The sequence below is a fragment of the Ictalurus furcatus genome, chromosome 1 (assembly GCF_023375685.1).
Source record: "Ictalurus furcatus strain D&B chromosome 1, Billie_1.0, whole genome shotgun sequence".
NCBI lineage: Eukaryota > Metazoa > Chordata > Actinopteri > Siluriformes > Ictaluridae > Ictalurus > Ictalurus furcatus.
Genome location: NC_071255.1, coordinates 35,580,293 through 35,598,007, shown reverse-complemented (window position 1 = coordinate 35,598,007; position 17,715 = coordinate 35,580,293). Strand labels below are relative to the sequence as shown.

General features: G+C 39.9%; 1 protein-coding gene across 1 annotated transcript in view; it reads left to right on the top strand.

The window, feature by feature from the left end:
- Window positions 1–13,406: 13,406 nt before the first annotated feature.
- Window positions 13,407–17,715, top strand: part of kmt2ca (lysine (K)-specific methyltransferase 2Ca) — a 196,657-nt gene continuing 192,348 nt past the window's right edge. The window contains exon 1 of the mRNA XM_053624820.1: window positions 13,407–14,092. The gene's annotated coding sequence lies outside the window, so the exon portion shown is untranslated. The remainder of the gene's footprint in view (window positions 14,093–17,715) is intronic.

The window sequence follows — 17,715 nt, the reverse complement described above, 5'->3', positions numbered from 1 at the left end:
TTGGTCAGCTTCACTGTGTTAAACGGGCTTTATAAATAAAATGTACTTACTTACTAATATAGACACGCGTCCAATTCCAGGTCGATTCATAACATTTCCAGTTGACTGGAACTTCTTAATTATTGCCCTGATGGTGGAAATGCGCATTTTCAATGCTTGTGCTATTTTCTTATAGCCACGCCCCATTTTGTGAAGCTCAACAACATTTTGCCGCACATCACAACTATATTCCTCGCTCTTACCCATTGTTATGAATGACTAAAGGAATTTGGCCTGTGTGTTACCTCATATTTATACCTCTGTGAAACAGGAAGTCATGGTTGAACAATTTCCTGTTCCTAGTCACCCAGGTGTACTAAATTAAATTACTAAATTGTTGTGCACCTATATTTAACAAAGTTTTTTTTATATAAACCTCTGTTGTGTTTGCAATTGTTTGATATCCATGAGAGCAGAATATTTTTTGTGAATCTTTTGAACAGAAGATCAAAAGATTAAACAATAAAAACATTTTTTCACAGCCTTCTTTGCACATATTTACCAAGGGTGTCAATATTATTGGAGGGCACTGTAACTGCTCTTTAACAGATGGCAGCAAAGGAAGTGAGAATCAATACTTGGTGTCTTATTTTGAACCCTACAATCTACCGAGTGCAGTTCTCGAGACTGTGTTTAACCTCTCCACAGTAGCCCTACAGCCTCAATATACTTCTTCATTTCTCCTCAGCCTTCAGCTGGTCGGTAGCCAACTGCATGGGTCTTCGTCCAAATCATGATTTGCAGGAGGACCTGTGGGACCTTGTTTCCACTTGATTTGCAAGGCATCTAAACTTTAACTGTCAATATGCCAAACAAGTTTGCACTACAAGTCTTCCTTAAGGCCTGTCCAAAAATGCATGGGCTCATTCCAACGGTAAAGGTGGCAATGGTGCAGAAGTTCAGAGCATATTCAGTGACCATGAAGGCGCCTAAGTCTCATAAGTCTCATGAGTCTATCACCACCCTCTGTCCCCCTGGAGTATGATTTAAAGAGTGTTCAAAAATGTTAATTTTTGCTTAATTCCAATAAACAGTGAGATGAACGTGGAAGTACTGGCACTGCCAGAGAGGGAAGCTCCCAACTGATGGGTGATATACAGAGAGAAATGCAGCAGGAAGCCCCAACACCGGTAGTCGAGATGGCAGATTTGACGAGAGGAAGAGGCAGCGCTGGTGGTGGATGAAGAATGGAGCTCCTCATAAGGCGAATGGGGAGTTGGGAAATTTAGTTTTTGTGAAATTTTTTCCATTGTGGAGTCCCAATGTCCATATTTATGACAGGTTCAGACAGTTTAATGGCATTTCTGCATTCCAAATTTGGTCAGACTGCTACCTCCATGTCAATGGTGAAATCTTCTGTCATGAAGCTGTCATGAAATTTTCTGTCATGAACCAGGAAGCAGGCAGATATCCTTCAATCCATCAATCAATCAATCAGAGATCCTGAACAATGCAGGGCAATCAAACTCGTACACAAAGGACAGAAGCAAAAAAAGTCAAACTGGTAATAGCAAACAATATACAATGTTTAGAATGTGTATGGGGAAAAGAACAAAACCTCACAAAGATTACCGATGAGTGAACCAGGTTAAATTCACTGAACAAATGAAACTAAACAGGACAAGTGCGGTTAGTAATCATTTGAGTGGGAGCGATATAATGTCCGGACGAGTGCCGGCTTCTGAATTGGTGATGGATTTGTACATAACGAAAGAATGTAATGATTTACAAATGTTACAGCCATAAATGAAAGTTAAATTCTCTACTTGTATCTCTTCAAACAAGTCAACTTCATAACCCAGCTAAATGGGTTGATTTCACCTTCTAAATATCTACACAGGGATAATGAGTGCTGACATTGTGGGTCACTTATTTTAAACCCAAGTAACGCTAGTTCAGGCGTGTCCAATCTTATCCATAAAGGACCGGTGTGGGTGAAGGTTTTCATTCCAACCATCCATCCATCCATCCATCCATCCATCCATCCATCTTCTATACCGCTTTATCCTTTTCAGGGTCACGGGGAACCTGGAGCCTATCCCAGGGAGCATCTGGCACAAGGCGGGGTACACCCTGGATGGGGTGCCAGTCCATCGCAGTCATTCCAACCAAGCACAGTCTATTGAAAGCCAAGCTCAACTGATTAAATAGGTGGGATCAGGTGTGGCTCCTGTTTGATTGGGATGAAAACCTGCACCCACACTGGCCCTTTGAGGATAAGATTAGACACCCCTGCGTTAGTTAAAGTGATATTATCATCTAGCTTGATTGGCTGACCTATGGCACCATAGGTCATGGAACCATACGTCATGATAATGATTTTCATGGCACTCGCAATGACCGTTAACTGTTCTCTTCAAGTAAGTTTATTAAATGCGTTTTAAAAACACAGACAGGATCAGAAAGTAGACCCGAATGTTCAGTTTATTCATCGGTTGTATGAAGGAAACATAGCAAACTGCTCACTACATGTTCCCACATAGGGAACTGTCCAGTTTTGGTGAGTCTGTGCCCATGATAGCCTCAGATTCTGGTTCTTGGCTGACAGGACTGGAACCTGATGTGGTTCCTCTACTGTTGTAGCCCATCCACCTCAAGGTTGTGTCGTGCATGCAGAGATACTTTTTTGCTCACCACAATTGTAAAGAGTGCTTATTTGGGCTGCTATAAACTTCCTGTCAGCTCAGGCCAGTCTGGTCGTTCTCCTCTGATCTCAGCAAGGTGTTTCAGCCTGAAGACCCTCTGTTCACAGGATGTTTTTTTTGTTTTTCACACCATTCTGTGTTAACTCTAAAGCAGTGGTTACCAACCCTGTTCCTAGAGATCTCCCTTTCTGAAGACTTTAGCTCCAACTATAGGCGTGCCCACCTGACCATCCAACCACTGCCTTAAGAAGTTCTTGATCAACTAAGACAGGTGTGTTAGATTTTGGTTTCAGATGCAACCTACAAGAAGGTAGATCTCAAGGAAGAGGGTTGGTGACCACTGCTCTCGAGACTGGAGATCAGCACTTTCTGAAATACTCAAACCAGCCCATCTGGCACCAACAACCATGCAATGGTTAAAGTCACAGAGATCACACTATCCTCCATTCTGTTGTTCGATGTGAACATTAGATGAAGTTTTTGCATTGTCCTACTGCCACATGATTGGCTGCACAGGATTTTGCATAGGTTAATCGAATGATCTGATTGGATCACCCCACCGTGTCTTCTAGACCATTTCTCCAGATTGTGGTTGACCCTAAATCAGAAGAAGTCCTCTTTCAGATCATTTAGTCTCAAGATTCATCTTTCATAACAGCATCATTGTAGTTTCCATGGCAGCCTCTACTTCAGCTTCCTATGCCACGTCAACTGCTTGACTATCCTCACTGCCTGACGCTTTAGTGGCTTTCTGGGTCCTCTGTACAGCCTGTATATGGGCATTATGAACCACAAATACACCATGATGAGCATCAGGTGGCTGGTGACACAGGTGAGATTTCTATTTGTCAGTTATCCTTGGATTTGAACCTTTTCATATAGTGAATTTCTGTGCTCTGTGCTCTCCTTTTGGCACCAGTATGGTGTCCGTGGAAAGCAGTCCTAGATTGTGTTTTTTTCTCTCTTTTTCCTCCCTCATTCTACTTCCCTATTAGCTGCTCATCTACAGTTGTTAGGGCTATGTACCCTTGTTCTGAATGAGTGATGGCTGCATCCAAAAATAGTCCAGATAATACAGTAATTACCCAGCTCCTATGTGCATTATACCTACTTCATTTTTTTTTAAATCGTGAAAAGTAAACATGGTTTTCGACCACCATGTCCGACTGATGTTTCCATGCTTGAAGGGTTTGCCACAGCACCTTCCACTCAGGTAAGGATCTTACGTCCCAGCTCCCGGGGGTTATATGTGGTGTCCACATCCCGACCACTTTCACGTAAGACTGCTCAAAAGTAAGGGACTGAGAACCTACACTATGGGAGAGTTGTACAACTTTGCAAAAGTTCTAGCAACACCGCTGAAGTATCCCTGTGACTGGAAAATGTTTCCTGAGTACTGTGCACTTAATCTGTGCGATACTGTGCTATGCTTAATTCCCATGGGTTCCCTCAAGACCTGTTCAATTCAAGTGGTCACCCATCCATGCTTAAAGTTTGTGTGGCTACTGTCTCTGATTCTTAAGCCGGCTTTACGCTGTAAGGTTTGGAACCTGATTTTGCAGCTGTATGTATTCTTTTTCACATGACTGTACAAGTTTGGTCATGTGACCTACAAATTTACATTCATGGCACGTGGCAGACGCCCTTCTCCAGAGCGACTCACGTTTATCTCGTTTTGTACGACTGAGCCGTTTGTATTAATATGACTTGCATGTAATATGTCCAGGTGCTCATCCTGTGCAAATCATTTATAATTGCTACCTCCAGCAAGATTTCTTAATGGACATATTCAATAAAAAACCGATCCCCTCACAATAGTACATTAGCATCATTCGTTTCTGTATATACTCACTTCTTTCAGTCCATTTCTTCGCCTGTTTGTTCCTACAATTCAAACCCTCTTGTCCTTTGCCTGTTGGTTATGTTTTTCCCATCTATTCTCCTGTTCTGCCCTTTTACTCGTATGCTATTGGTTTATATAAACACTATGATTTTGACCTTTTTTTTTTCTTTTTTTTTACCACTTTGTCTATGATTACTTTCTTGCCTGCTGTTTTGTTTGCTTTTGTTCCAATAAACTCCTTTTTTTTTTTTTTATTGAGTTTTAACCTGCAGTCATCTCCTCTTGGTCTCCAGATCTGATCTAAAATAAATAAATAAAATAAAATAAAAAAGGCGGTGTGACATCTGGCAGTTTAAACAGAAATGTCAAGAAGATTTGACAAAGATAGGCCAAGTACTTGGGCACAATTAGTCAGGATGCTGCACAGACGATATGAAAGACGTCGCAGGCTAGTTACAAATAGTGTACGTACCAATTATTACAGAATATTTACGTCACATGCAGAAAAAGACGTGCAAACTGAGATCGGACTGAGATCGTTTTAAAATGATTACCGGTTGCCGCTGAAGCGTTTTTTTTGTTTGTTTGTTTTTTAAAACCCTGATCATTTTTTCATTTTAAACTACCTAATTTGAAATGCTCTAAATTCTGAAAATCTACCCAAAGAATAGCTATAAGAGAATTGAAAGTGTGTATGATTAAACGTTTTCACTACAGCACTGTTGAATCCTGGATTCTGATTGGTCAGAAGGTGCTGATTGATTCATTTACTGTAGCTGTACTGTAGCTGCAAATCACAGGTTTCTATATTAATGTGCTGTTCCGAGGAAAGGTTTGCTGTTGTGTAACAAACATAAGCACTGATACAGTGAAGTTTACCGTAAGGAGACGTTTGTTTAACGTTTACGGAAGGAGTCTCCAGTGTCAGTGTCTTTGTAACAGTCTGAGGTAAAGCTGTAACTATTTAAGTTTTCTGGAGTTTACGCTTCTTTGTGGTTTCTCTCCCCATTAACTCGGCTGGTTACGGCTTTTATAATCGGTATAGCCAATTATCTCATGGACGTTTTACGTTTGCATAAAAAGTACAGAGTATTGTTCATTAATAAATAAATGACCTTGGTATAAGAGGAACAAAACTCCTTTGCAGTGCGCTCTTGTAGGAAAATGAATAACTTCATCACTCCGTTATTGGGTATTTTTCCCATAACAAGTGCAGAAAGTGTTAATCAACACCTTCTGACCAATCAGATTTGAGACAGATTCAACATAACCGCACTACAGGACAATAGGGGATAGCTTTTCCTTTCGATTTGATCAGATCTTGACGTTTTCGCATGTAACTTTCAGACACACGGACGTGTCGGTGCTCTTTCGGGGAATCTTTAATTTAAATCTGAGACGATGGAGAAGAATCTGTGCTAGGTGTAGTCACGTGGACTTTCTGGAACACTTTGTGGCCTCCACACTCCATGAGTGTACACCATTGTAGATCATTTATGTTGCCTGTGTTAATAAAGGATCATCTGTGAACTGTAACACACTAAACATTCGGTTGATATACTTCATATTACATTTCTGTGCATGTCTTTTTCCCATTTTCTTCATTTTGTACGCAGTTGCATGGTTTCCTGTACATTTTTATCCATCGTCTTAAGGGCAACCATCGAGGTGTGTCTTATAAATATTCCCATTTTTAAGGCATTCGTCTGTTGTTCTTTGTTATCATTTGTTACTACTTGTTTTTTTTTTAATGATAAATAATTGTTTTCCCTCATTCTTTCTAATTACTCGAATCATATGAACGCACTATATAAATATCGGGATATTCTAACTGATCACAAATTGTCATTTAGGACTGACTGTGAAAAACGTGTCTAAACTGAAGGTGAAATTTCCTTTATAGGAACAAATCCTGTTTTTTTTTTTTTTTTCCTTTCATGCAAGAAGGTTATTACCCAGTGCCCACGTATGCTTGAGAGTGTACAGTCCTCTCCGAAACTATTCGAACATCAAGGCCAATTACATTTTTTGAAAAGATGGATTTGAGACGACAGTTTAGGATTTCAGCTTTAAATTCAGTGGTATTCATATCTAGATGGGTTAAACAACTGCGATGGACTGGCACCCTGTCCAGGGTGGACCCCGCCTTGTGCCTGATGCTCCCTGGGATAGACTCCAGGTCCCCCGTGACCCTGAAAGACAAACGGTATAGAAAATGGATGGATAAATGTGTTAAACAACATAAAACATAGAACCTGTTGTATCAGATCACCCAATTTTTAGGTGAGTAAAAGTATCGGGACAGATAAGACTTGCAGTAAATTAAAGTAAATAACATTTTGGGGGATTTTTCTTCGCAGCTCTCACGTCATTTCTCCCATCAGCTGTTGTTGTTTTTCATTGGCCGATCCATTCAGTGTCTGTTGCTCAGTAGACCAGGGGTTTCTTTCTTTTTCAGGACATTCCAAATTGTTGTATAGGCTATGCCCAATGCTTGTGTAATGCCTCTGATTGATTTTATCTCTTTACTCAGCTTCAAAATGGCTTGCTTTTCTCCCATAGACTGCTCTCTGATCTTCATGTTGGTGTAGCCGAGTGGGACTTTTCTCTATAACCCTTCTTGGTGGCGAAGTGGAATAATCTACCCTATAGACTTAGCTGTGTCAGGTACCGGCTAGTTAATCATTACCATGATTAATGCAAATGGCTGAGTGTGCGTTGACCCGTTTCTGGTTACCCCTTGTTTCCAATTTCACCTTTTTGTCCAATCTCAGTCGCATGAGTGCAGTGAGAGTATGTTGCAGTGTGCAGTCATTTTATATACGTTGTATTGCAGTGAGTATGATCTCTTTCTGGACTGTTTTATGCTTTGAATAATGCTTGAACCTCATGGCTGCGAGTGTGTACGTGTGAGTGTGTATGTGTGTGCGGGGTGGGGTGGGGGGTCTTTAATCAGCAGGACACACGGACCCGGACTACGCTGCTGTTCCGTCTCCATTGTGAATTTGTTTTGCTTCATTGTCCTTTTTGTTTTGGTATCTTCTTGCGTTGTTAGTGCTTGTGTGTGGATTTGCGTTATTTTGTTTTCTTGTTGTATAATTTGTATTCGGGGGTGGGATGATTGAGACGGAGGACTTTGCTGAAGAATTATCAATTGTATGAACAATCATTTACGGGAGTTTAGATAATTGGGGCAGTGGTGGCTCGGTGGTTAAAGGCTCTGGGTTACTGATCAGAGGGTCAGGAGTTCAACCTGCCACTGTCGGGCCCTTGGGCAAGGCCCTTAACCCTCGATTGCTCAGTTGTATAAATGAGATAAATGTAAGTTGCTCTGGATAAGGACGTCTGCCAAATGTCGTAAATGTAATTGCCCTTGGTGTTGATTTTTTTTCTTCTCTTTTTTTTTAATAATATTTAGTATTTGTAATCTTGAAAAGCGCTGTGGGTTCCCCCGGGGACGTCGGTAAAAAAGCTACTTTGCCGACCCACTTTTTGGGTGTAGTGTTAAACACACTTGAGTGTGAGTTTCTCGTTGTCTTTGAGTGTGGAGTACCAGTGTGTGATTGCTTGTTAGGGTGGGTTAGGGGATTGGTTTTCTCTGTTAGTATCTTCGACCACCCGGGGGTCCCCCTCAATTTTTAATATCCTTTTTAAATACATTCTCCAGTATTATTATCTGTGGGTAATTGAATGTATTAAAACTTAAATAGTCATCAGTGAATGTTGTGTGATTTTTATGTGGATTATCTTACATAATGAAAAATTGGTTTTAATCGGCAGAACCGTCTCAGTTCTCTCTGGGAAGAACGGACCTGTTAATTGGAGTGATTGTATATCCTTGGGTGAAAGTCCCTAAGTGGCGTAGTTGGCTATATTTTAAGACTTTATTCGAGATTTTTCTTAACGTGAGTTGCCTTGCCTCGCCTCTTATCCATCGTCTCTCTCTTCGCCTTTCCATCCCGGCACACTAGCTTATCCTTTTTAACAAAAAGAAATGCAGTCTTCACAGGTGAAACTGAAGGCTTTAAACCAAGAATAGATGTTCAGAGCTATGCATTGTTTACGCAATCAATCTAACAGGACACACCCGGGTAACAAGAAACACCCGTCAATCCAATGATATATGTTCCAATATTTTTGCTCGCCTACAAGTTGGATGGTCTGATACTCTTGCGTTCTATGTCGTATAAAACACGTCCACATATAAATACAAGGAAATAAAATCTGAAATTCTAAACTCTTGTCTTCATCTTTTGATCTCAAACCCAAATGTCTTCGGTCTTGCCGTTCCAATACTTTCGGAGGGGACTGTATAGCACTGTGCTTTACATTTTATCACTGACCACAAATACCACTGGGAACTATAGAGATCAATGGCCATCACTGTACGTACAGTACACACACTCACTCACGGGTTCACTCTTAGTTAAAATTTTTTTTAAAAATCTCTACTAAGACTTGTTCCCTCCTGTCTTTATTCATATCTTCAAAATACACGGCTGATATGTACGACGCTTTAAAAACGGGTTTCATCTGGATGTTCCGCGTGTCAGGACCGAGCTGGGTGCTAAAGGATTCGTAAAGGAAATGGATATGTCATATATCATTGCTTTCCTGCACTGTTTTTATGATGTTATGCTAACTGTATTGTATGATTTTTTTTGCTGTTTCTGCGTGTGTGCTGAAACTTTGTATGCTGTTCTCTTGGCCAGGGCTTTCTTAAAAATCTCAACAAGATTTTACTTACTTAAATAAAACTCATGAAGTGAATAACCTTGCAAAAAATGTCTCCTTGAATGAATTTCCTCTAAATGTCGAGTGGTTGCACAAACGTATTTCGTACACGCAGAGATATATCTGTAGGGACAATTACTACTTGTTTTTGGGGGTTTTTTTTTCTGGTTATATTAGTTTAATTATATCAAGTAAACTTTACTTCAAGTGAGTAATTCCAGCTCCATCTAATCATGTTCCATCTACGTGAATAAACTGTGTAGATGAAGTCACAAATAACTGCGATGAGTCAAACTAGATGCATTACACCCGGAAAATACTCAGTAAAATTTCATTATTTCTTTATTATCAATTTCATGTCACTTTATGTAAAATCCGCTTGATTTAAATGGTTATCTGTTGCACAAATAAAACAATCAAAACAATATTTATTTCATGCAAAAGAGCTTAAATTAACTGTAAAACTAAACACTGTAAAAAAAAAAAAAAAAACAACACCACGTTTTCTAAACTTCATGTCTTGTCGTTTGGAACCATCTTACTTTTCCTGCAGCTCCTTTAATGTTGCTGTAGGTCTCTTGGAAGCCTCCCTGGTAAGATTTTATCTTCTCCTTTTTGTACAGTTTGGAGGGACGTGCTGTTCTTGTTGATGCCGCATTTTCTCCACTTGTTGTTGACGGCCATCACGGTCTTCCATGGTACGCCGAATGTTTCGGAAATTCTTTTATACCCCTCTCCTGATTGATATATTTCAACACGTGAGATACTATGCAGGATTTCTAAGCGCTTTGCAGACCATGGCTTCAGAGGTCAGAGGAAACCGATGTGAGGAGGATGTGAAGAAGAGCCTACAGAAACAGCCGGTCTTTATTTGGGGTTAATCAGAATAATTTCATTGATGACATCTGTATGATATTTTTCCTATCTGTTTTTCCATACAATGTTTCTGATTGTTTTTCACTTAATGTTTCTACGTTGTAATTTCATACTGAGGGTGAAAGAAGTTCTGACATGATTGATCTTGGTTTCATTTTTTTTTTTTTTTTTTTTTTGTACATCACAAAAAACAGGGGTGTTTTAATTTTTATATACACTGTACTTGTTTTAGGGTGAATGAGTAATCAGTTTAGAGCACGATGTACAGCACGGATACATAGAATATACGGGGGGAAAAATGATTGACTTATCTGTAAGATAATTGAATCAATCAGCAGGCATTTGCGTGAAATGAGAGCTGATTATAGGCTGTGTGTGTTTTCATTCATCTCACTGATGAAACACAACCCACACTGTTGCGTTTCATTCAGACGACCCCCCCCACCCAACCCCCACCCCCCTTTTTGTCTTTCTTTCTTACATACACACACAAAAGAGTTTTTCATGCAAATAAACCTGACATTGAAGACGGTACTCACCTGGAAATGTAAAATAAAGGGTTCATTAAAGGTGACGGATGTTAGCGAGGATGTGTAGAGCAGTCCAGGTGCAGAAGGGAGTGAAAGAGAGAGAGCAGTGGGAAAAAAAAAACATCTCGCTGTTTCCACCCGTTTCCTTTTACCCTTTTTTTTACAGACTCCTCTATATGTGTGTGTGTGTGTGTGTGTGTGTGTGTGTGTTGGTGAATGTGAAAACACAAGGACTGATAATACTCAGATGAACGTCAGGATGGTGAGCTTGGTGCCACGCTCGTCTCTCCATCCTCAGAAGAGTCTAGTAAGGTATAAACCACTTGGGTGCACACTGTGATGGGAAAATAATCAACAAAGGGGTCTGCGTTGATGATGTGACGTCGCTGTTACTGATGATTCTGACGCTTCAGGACTGCAGGACCTGAAGTGTTTTATTTGCCTTAACACGCAGCAATTTGCTAGTTCTAAAGAACTATTAAAGAACATCGTAGTTGTACGTTTTATCCATTTACAGTTACATTTAAATGCAACTCTATACTTTCAAGAGTAAAGGTACCAGACTGCACCTTTTTACTCGTCACTGATGCGGTACCATCAAAGGAACATGTTTTACACCTTTAGATTTGTACCTGGAAATGTGAATATGTGAATGTGAATATACGGTAATTGGACCACCGATGTACTTTAAACGTACGCCGCAAGCGTCTTTCCAGCTAAAAGATTACACAATAAAGGTACACTGTATACAAGTAGTATAGATTGACCAGCCATTTTATTAGGAACACCACACTAAAACTGGGTATGCAAAGACCTCCAGGACCATTACTGCAATTTAACACAAACTATTATCCTGATTTCTGTTGCTCGCTAGACTATTTGTCGTTCTCAAGCAGGCATGTCTCTGGTATAGTGAGTCTTTATTGGTCACATATTCATTACAGCAGAGTGAAATTCTGTTCTTCACATATTCCAGCATGTTAGGAAGTTGGGGTTAGAGCACAGGGTCAGCCATGATACAGCGCCCCCTGGAGCAGAGAGAGTTAAGGGCCTTGCTCAAGGGCCCAACAGTGGCAGCTTGGCAGTGCTGGGGCTCGGAACCACAACCTTCTGATCAGTAACCCAGAGCCTTAACCGCCAAGCCACCACTGCCCTGGTATGTCTTTATAAACATTTTACACAAAATACCAAGTAAAAAATAAGTGTGCCAAACTCCACTGAACACCTTAGCTTTTTAAAAAAATATTGGGTTACTTACAAAATCAGCTACAGGCAACGATCCTGAACTGTTTAAAGTTTTTACATGTCAAAGAAGATTGCTAAATTTAGTTGAAAATTGAGATTAAAAAACCCAAACAAACATAATATTAGTCACCATCATTAAACCTTTCATACATAGTGTCTACAATTATATACTTTATATTTTAGAGCCGGGGGGTGTAAACTTTTGAGCAAAAGGATTGGTGTACGTGTTAGCTTCTAGGAAGCATGTAAATATCTTATGTAGCTTCTGAAGGGCGGTACTAAATGAAAAAAAAAGAAGAAGATATTTAAACAAAATAACAATTTACACCGATCATCCTGTTCAAAAGTTTACACCCCCCTGGCGCTTAATGTATCGTGTTGCGTTCTTGAGCATCAGTGAACGTTTGCAGCTTTTGTAATAGTCGTGTACGAGTACGAGAAAAGATGGATCTGAACATCATATAGCCACTGCTGGAAAGGGGTCAAATATGTATGTCAAATAAATATGCAGATGATGATGGAAAAGTAAAGAATGTGCAGGACCTGAAGGATTTTTCTGAAGAACAGTTTAACTGCTCGGGACAAACAAGGGACTCATGAACAACTCTCACAAAACATAAACACATCATGTTGTTGATCATCCAGGTAACAACACACGGTATTAAGAATCGAGCATGGGTAAACTATGTAATTGTACGTTTCTGCAGATTTGGGCCAAGACGTGTCATGTGACGTCATCACAACATGCATTCGGTCAAAGGCCTCTTCAAGTCATGTGTGTTGAACATGACTACAGCTAAAAGTTATCTATCCATCCACCCATCTTCTATACCGCTTTATCCTTTTCAGGGTCGTGGGGGAACCTGGAGTCTATCCCAGGGAGCATGGGGCACAAGGTGGGGTACACCCTGGACAGGGTGCCAATCCATCACAGGGCACAATCACATACACACTCACACACCCATTCATACACTACGGACACTTTGGACACGCCAATCAGCCTTCCATGCATGTCTTTGGACTGGGGGAGGAAACCGGAGTACCTGGAGGAAACCCGCAGCACGGGGAGAACATGCAAACTCCGCACACACAGGGCCACGGTGGGAATCGAATACCCGAGCTAAAAGTTATCATTTACCAAAACAACTGCAAAACAATTCCATGCAAATTTGATTTCGCCAATTCAAGTAATTTTCCTTAAAAAACACACACACACACACACACACACAAAAAAAGACGAAATCTCAAATTGTGGAAAAAAAAAAAAAAACAGCAACAAAATCAAGCATTTTTGGCCGCAACAACCACAAAAAAACTGCGAAATCCTGTACGGACAGAACAGTCCCCTGGCTGTGTTTGTAAATCATTACAAACCAATAATAAAAAAAAAATAATATCTACTTTATCCACAATACGTTTTGGGGGCGGGGCTTTGTGTACGTAGGTGGAAATAGGGGCGGGGTCATTGAGTAAAAAAACAAAAAAAAAACAATCACTCAAATCTTATTAAAATCCACCCATTTAACTATTAGAGACGTTTTTATTTATTTAGTTATTTATTTATTTACTTATTCGTTCATTTATTTATTTATTTTAAAACAAATCTTACATAATGCGCCGTTTCTGCGTGTCAGCAGAAGAAGCAGATCCGGTTTCTAAACTCCACTTCCGTGTTTTGGAGAACTCCTCCGTGTGATGACTGAGAGGCCGTTTTACCTCGAGTGCGCCCTCGTGTATCCCTCCGCAGGGTCACTCAGACTTTTTCGTTATCCGTTTAACGGTGTTTCTCGGCGTTTCCTGCGTTTCTGGTCGTTTCTCTTGCTTATATTCACTCACCCGACGCTGTGCTCGAGCATCGTTTAACTTTAAAACCAGCCATTTCGTGGCGAAACCTTTCCGCGTGGACCTATTTGTCCGAGGCGATGACAGGCGGTGCTTCGGTCCCTCTTAAACATGGCCACCATGATGGAGTAAACGCTACAACTTTACTATTCTGATTTTTGTTTTTTTGGAGTTTTTTTCTCTCCCTGTCTCACCCGAACGAGGAATGTTTCATCTCGAAACATCTCACCGAACACCTGATCCATGTGAGAGCTTTGGGAAAAGTTTGTTCTCGGATTACCTGCTGAATTAAGTTGGAAAGGAAAGAAGGCGAAAAAAAAAAGAATCGCATCGATTCCGTAAGCAATTTTTCTCCTCTCTCTCTCTCTCTCTCTCTCTCTCTCTCTCGATTGCTCGGGGTGTTTGTTTTATTTGTTAGGTTTCACTGGGTATTTGTGAGTAAACAGGCTTGCTGTTTATTACAGGAACAGAAGGGTATTTAATCAGCACGAATGCAAGCACAAGCAAACAAGCAAACAAACAAACAAACACCTTTTAATAGCGTTGCATGAACATTTTCTCCGCGCAGGGAAAGTGATAGTAGTGTAAAGTAACAACCCGAACACACACCACATGACATCTGGGTTGTTAAATGAATGTCTTCGCGACGATGTAAAACACAAAAGTCAGCTTTATACCCGGAGCCGAGGCGACATTTAGATCAAAGTTCAACACTGGATATGCGTGAAAGTGCACTTTAACTGTACACAGTGCGCGTTCAAGTGCAGGCCTGCAGGTTCACTGTGTTTAGGACGAAAATAATGACAGAATTCAGGATTAGATAACCAACACTGTGCCTTTTATCACAATATCTACAGCTGAACACACTACAAGTACGCGGTTTGGGGCCGTGTTTTTGGTTTCTGTTCGGGTGTAGTGCTAATGGGTCACAAACTACTTATAATGTTGACACACTGTTTAGTACTGTGTGGTTTTGAATGCAGCCTTATGATGCTTTAGTGTACGATGAGTGGCGTTTTTATTCTTAATAAAATAAGGACAGGATCCAGTAAAACTAGTCTGTCTAGCTTACTATACTGTCCGATACTATACTATACTATGCTATGCTATGCTATAATATACTATAGTATACTAAAACTGCTTAGAATGGTGAAACGCTTTCTTCTTCTGGTACGTTGTGGTTTTGAACGCAGCTTTACTTTGCTTTAGTGTATAGAGTGGAGTTTATAATCCAAATAAAACATGGACTGAATATAGGCTTGACTAAGGTCTGTCTGTCTGTCTGTCTATACTATAAACTACTTATAATGTTGACACACTGTTTAGAACGTTGTGGTTTTGAATATAGCTTTACTTTAGCGTATAGAGAGTGGAGTTTATACTCCAAATAAAACAAGGACTGAATATAGCCTTGAGTAATGTCCATCCATCCATCCATCTATCTATCCATCCATCTATCTATCCATCCATCTATCTAACTATCTTACTATCCTATACTATACTATAAACTACTTATAACGTTAACACACTCTTTTGTACGTTGTGGTTTTGAACGCAGCTTTACTTTGCGTTAGCGTATAGAGAGTGGAGTTTATAATCCAAATAAAACATGAATATAGACTTGAGTAAGATCTAACTAACTAACTAACTAAATCTATCTATCTATCTATCTATCTATCTATCAAACTATCTATCAAACTATCATACTATACTATCCTATCCTGTACCATACTATAAACTACCTATAACATTAACACACTGTTTGCACGTTGTGGTTTTGAACGCAGCTTTACTTTGCGTTAGCGTATAGAGAGTGGCATTTATAATCCAAATAAAACATGCACTGAATATAGACTTGAGTAAGATCTATCTATCTATCTATCTATCAAACTATCATACTATACTATCTTATACTATAAACTACCTATAACATTAACACACAGTTTGTACGTTGTGGTTTTGAACGCAGCTTTACTTTGCATTAGCGTATAGAGAGTGGAGTTTAAATTCCAAATAAAACAAGGACGGAATATAGACTTGAGTAAGATCTAACTAACTAAATCTATCTATCTATCTATCAAACTATCATACTATACTATCCTATCCTGTACCATACTATAAACTACCTATAACATTAACACACTGTTTGTACGTTGTGGTTTTGAACGCAGCTTTACTTTGCGTTAGCGTATAGAGAGTGGAGTTTATAATCCAAATAAAACATGCACTGAATATAGACTTAAGTAAGATCTATCTATCTATCTATCTATCTATCTATCAATCAAACTATCCTATCCTATCCTATAATATTCTATGAACTACCTATAACATTAACACACTCTTTAGTATGTTGTGGTTTTGAATGCAGCTTTACTTTGCGTTAGCGTATAGAGAGTGGAGTTTATAATCCAAGTAACACATGCACTGAATATAGACTTGAGTAAGATCTATCTATCTATCTATCTATCTATCAAACTATCATACTAAACTATCTTATACTATAAACTACCTATAACATTAACACACAGTTTGTACGTTGTGGTTTTGAACGCAGCTTTACTTTGCGTTAGCGTATAGAGAGTGGAGTTTATAATCCAAATAAAACAAGGACGGAATATAGGCTTGAGTACAGACTATAATGTCTGTCTATCTATCTTCCTCTGTGTACTCTACTGTACTTTACTTTACTACAAAGCACAATGCTCACACCGGTACATTGTGATTTACATTGCTTTAGCGTATAGAGAGCAGTGTTTATAGCCTTCGAATAAATAACCTAGGGAGTAAATAAATATTGGCTCAGATAATATCTGTGTGTGTACGCTCTCTCAGGAATCAAGGTACCTGCCATGTACTTTTACCTGTCTCTGGAGTGCTATCATCAAGGGGACATGTTTCGTACCTTTGTGTAATGTGTTATCCAGAACCTTTAAGAAATCATTTCAGGTGCCCTGGTAAGTGGACCTTAAAGTACCCCTGAACTCAGAATAGGTGTTTGGAAGATAAGATTTTTGTACCTTAGTGTTACAGATACCAATACATCAATGTATCTAGGAGAAAAAAAATAAAAAATACTTTTGTTGATATTCCAGTTTTAATTTTAATGATGATAATTGTGTGATGACTCATCCTGTACTAGTCTTGTGTTGGTCCAGTGCCATTCTCTGTAGAAAGGACTGTATACTGATTACGTCCTGCCCGTGGGGAGCGGTGTCTCTCTACAGTAGCAGTTTGTTAGCAGTAAACATGGTTTGTTGGTTAGTTTCCGGCTGAAATGTCGCTGCCTCGGACTCGATTCCGCCTGTTACAGACCTTCAAGGTTTCTTTTATTAGTACGTGTCAGTAATATAAAGTTATCGATCACTCCGATGCTTCAGATATCTCCCCCGATGCTTTCTACTACATACGAGTGTATATTTGACTTTAGATAAAACTTTTTGCCTATCTAACTCGAGACTAGGCTAGTTTGGTGTCGCTAGCCAAGGGGAGGCACAGCTAAGGTAATATTGTATGGGTTTAGCTGCTACAGAGCCTTGAAGAGTACATTATCCGTCCTTATGCTCTTCTCAGATCATGTTCACGTAAACGGGAACTCTTATAGACGTTCAGACACCTTGTTTCCCCGCCCAGCGTGAGAGGATGTCCGCGTTTCAGTTTCAACCCCTTTAGTAGTAAATATCTGCGTATATCCATTTCCCGCTCGCACTAACTGACCGTGTGAGCTAGCGTCTGGAAGAATCGAGAGACCGTCAGCCAATAAGACGCGAGTATTTCCACGTATCTTCCTGTAAACCCCGTCTGATCGGTCTCGTCTCCGTTCACCGAAGATACAAGATGAAACGCCGCCGTCGCCTTTTACCGACGTTCAGTGACGAACGAGAATTATTCAGGGTTAAAGGGGGAAAAATAAATCTTGACGTGTAGTGGCAATGACGTGTAGCTCTAGCAGCAAGCTAACCTT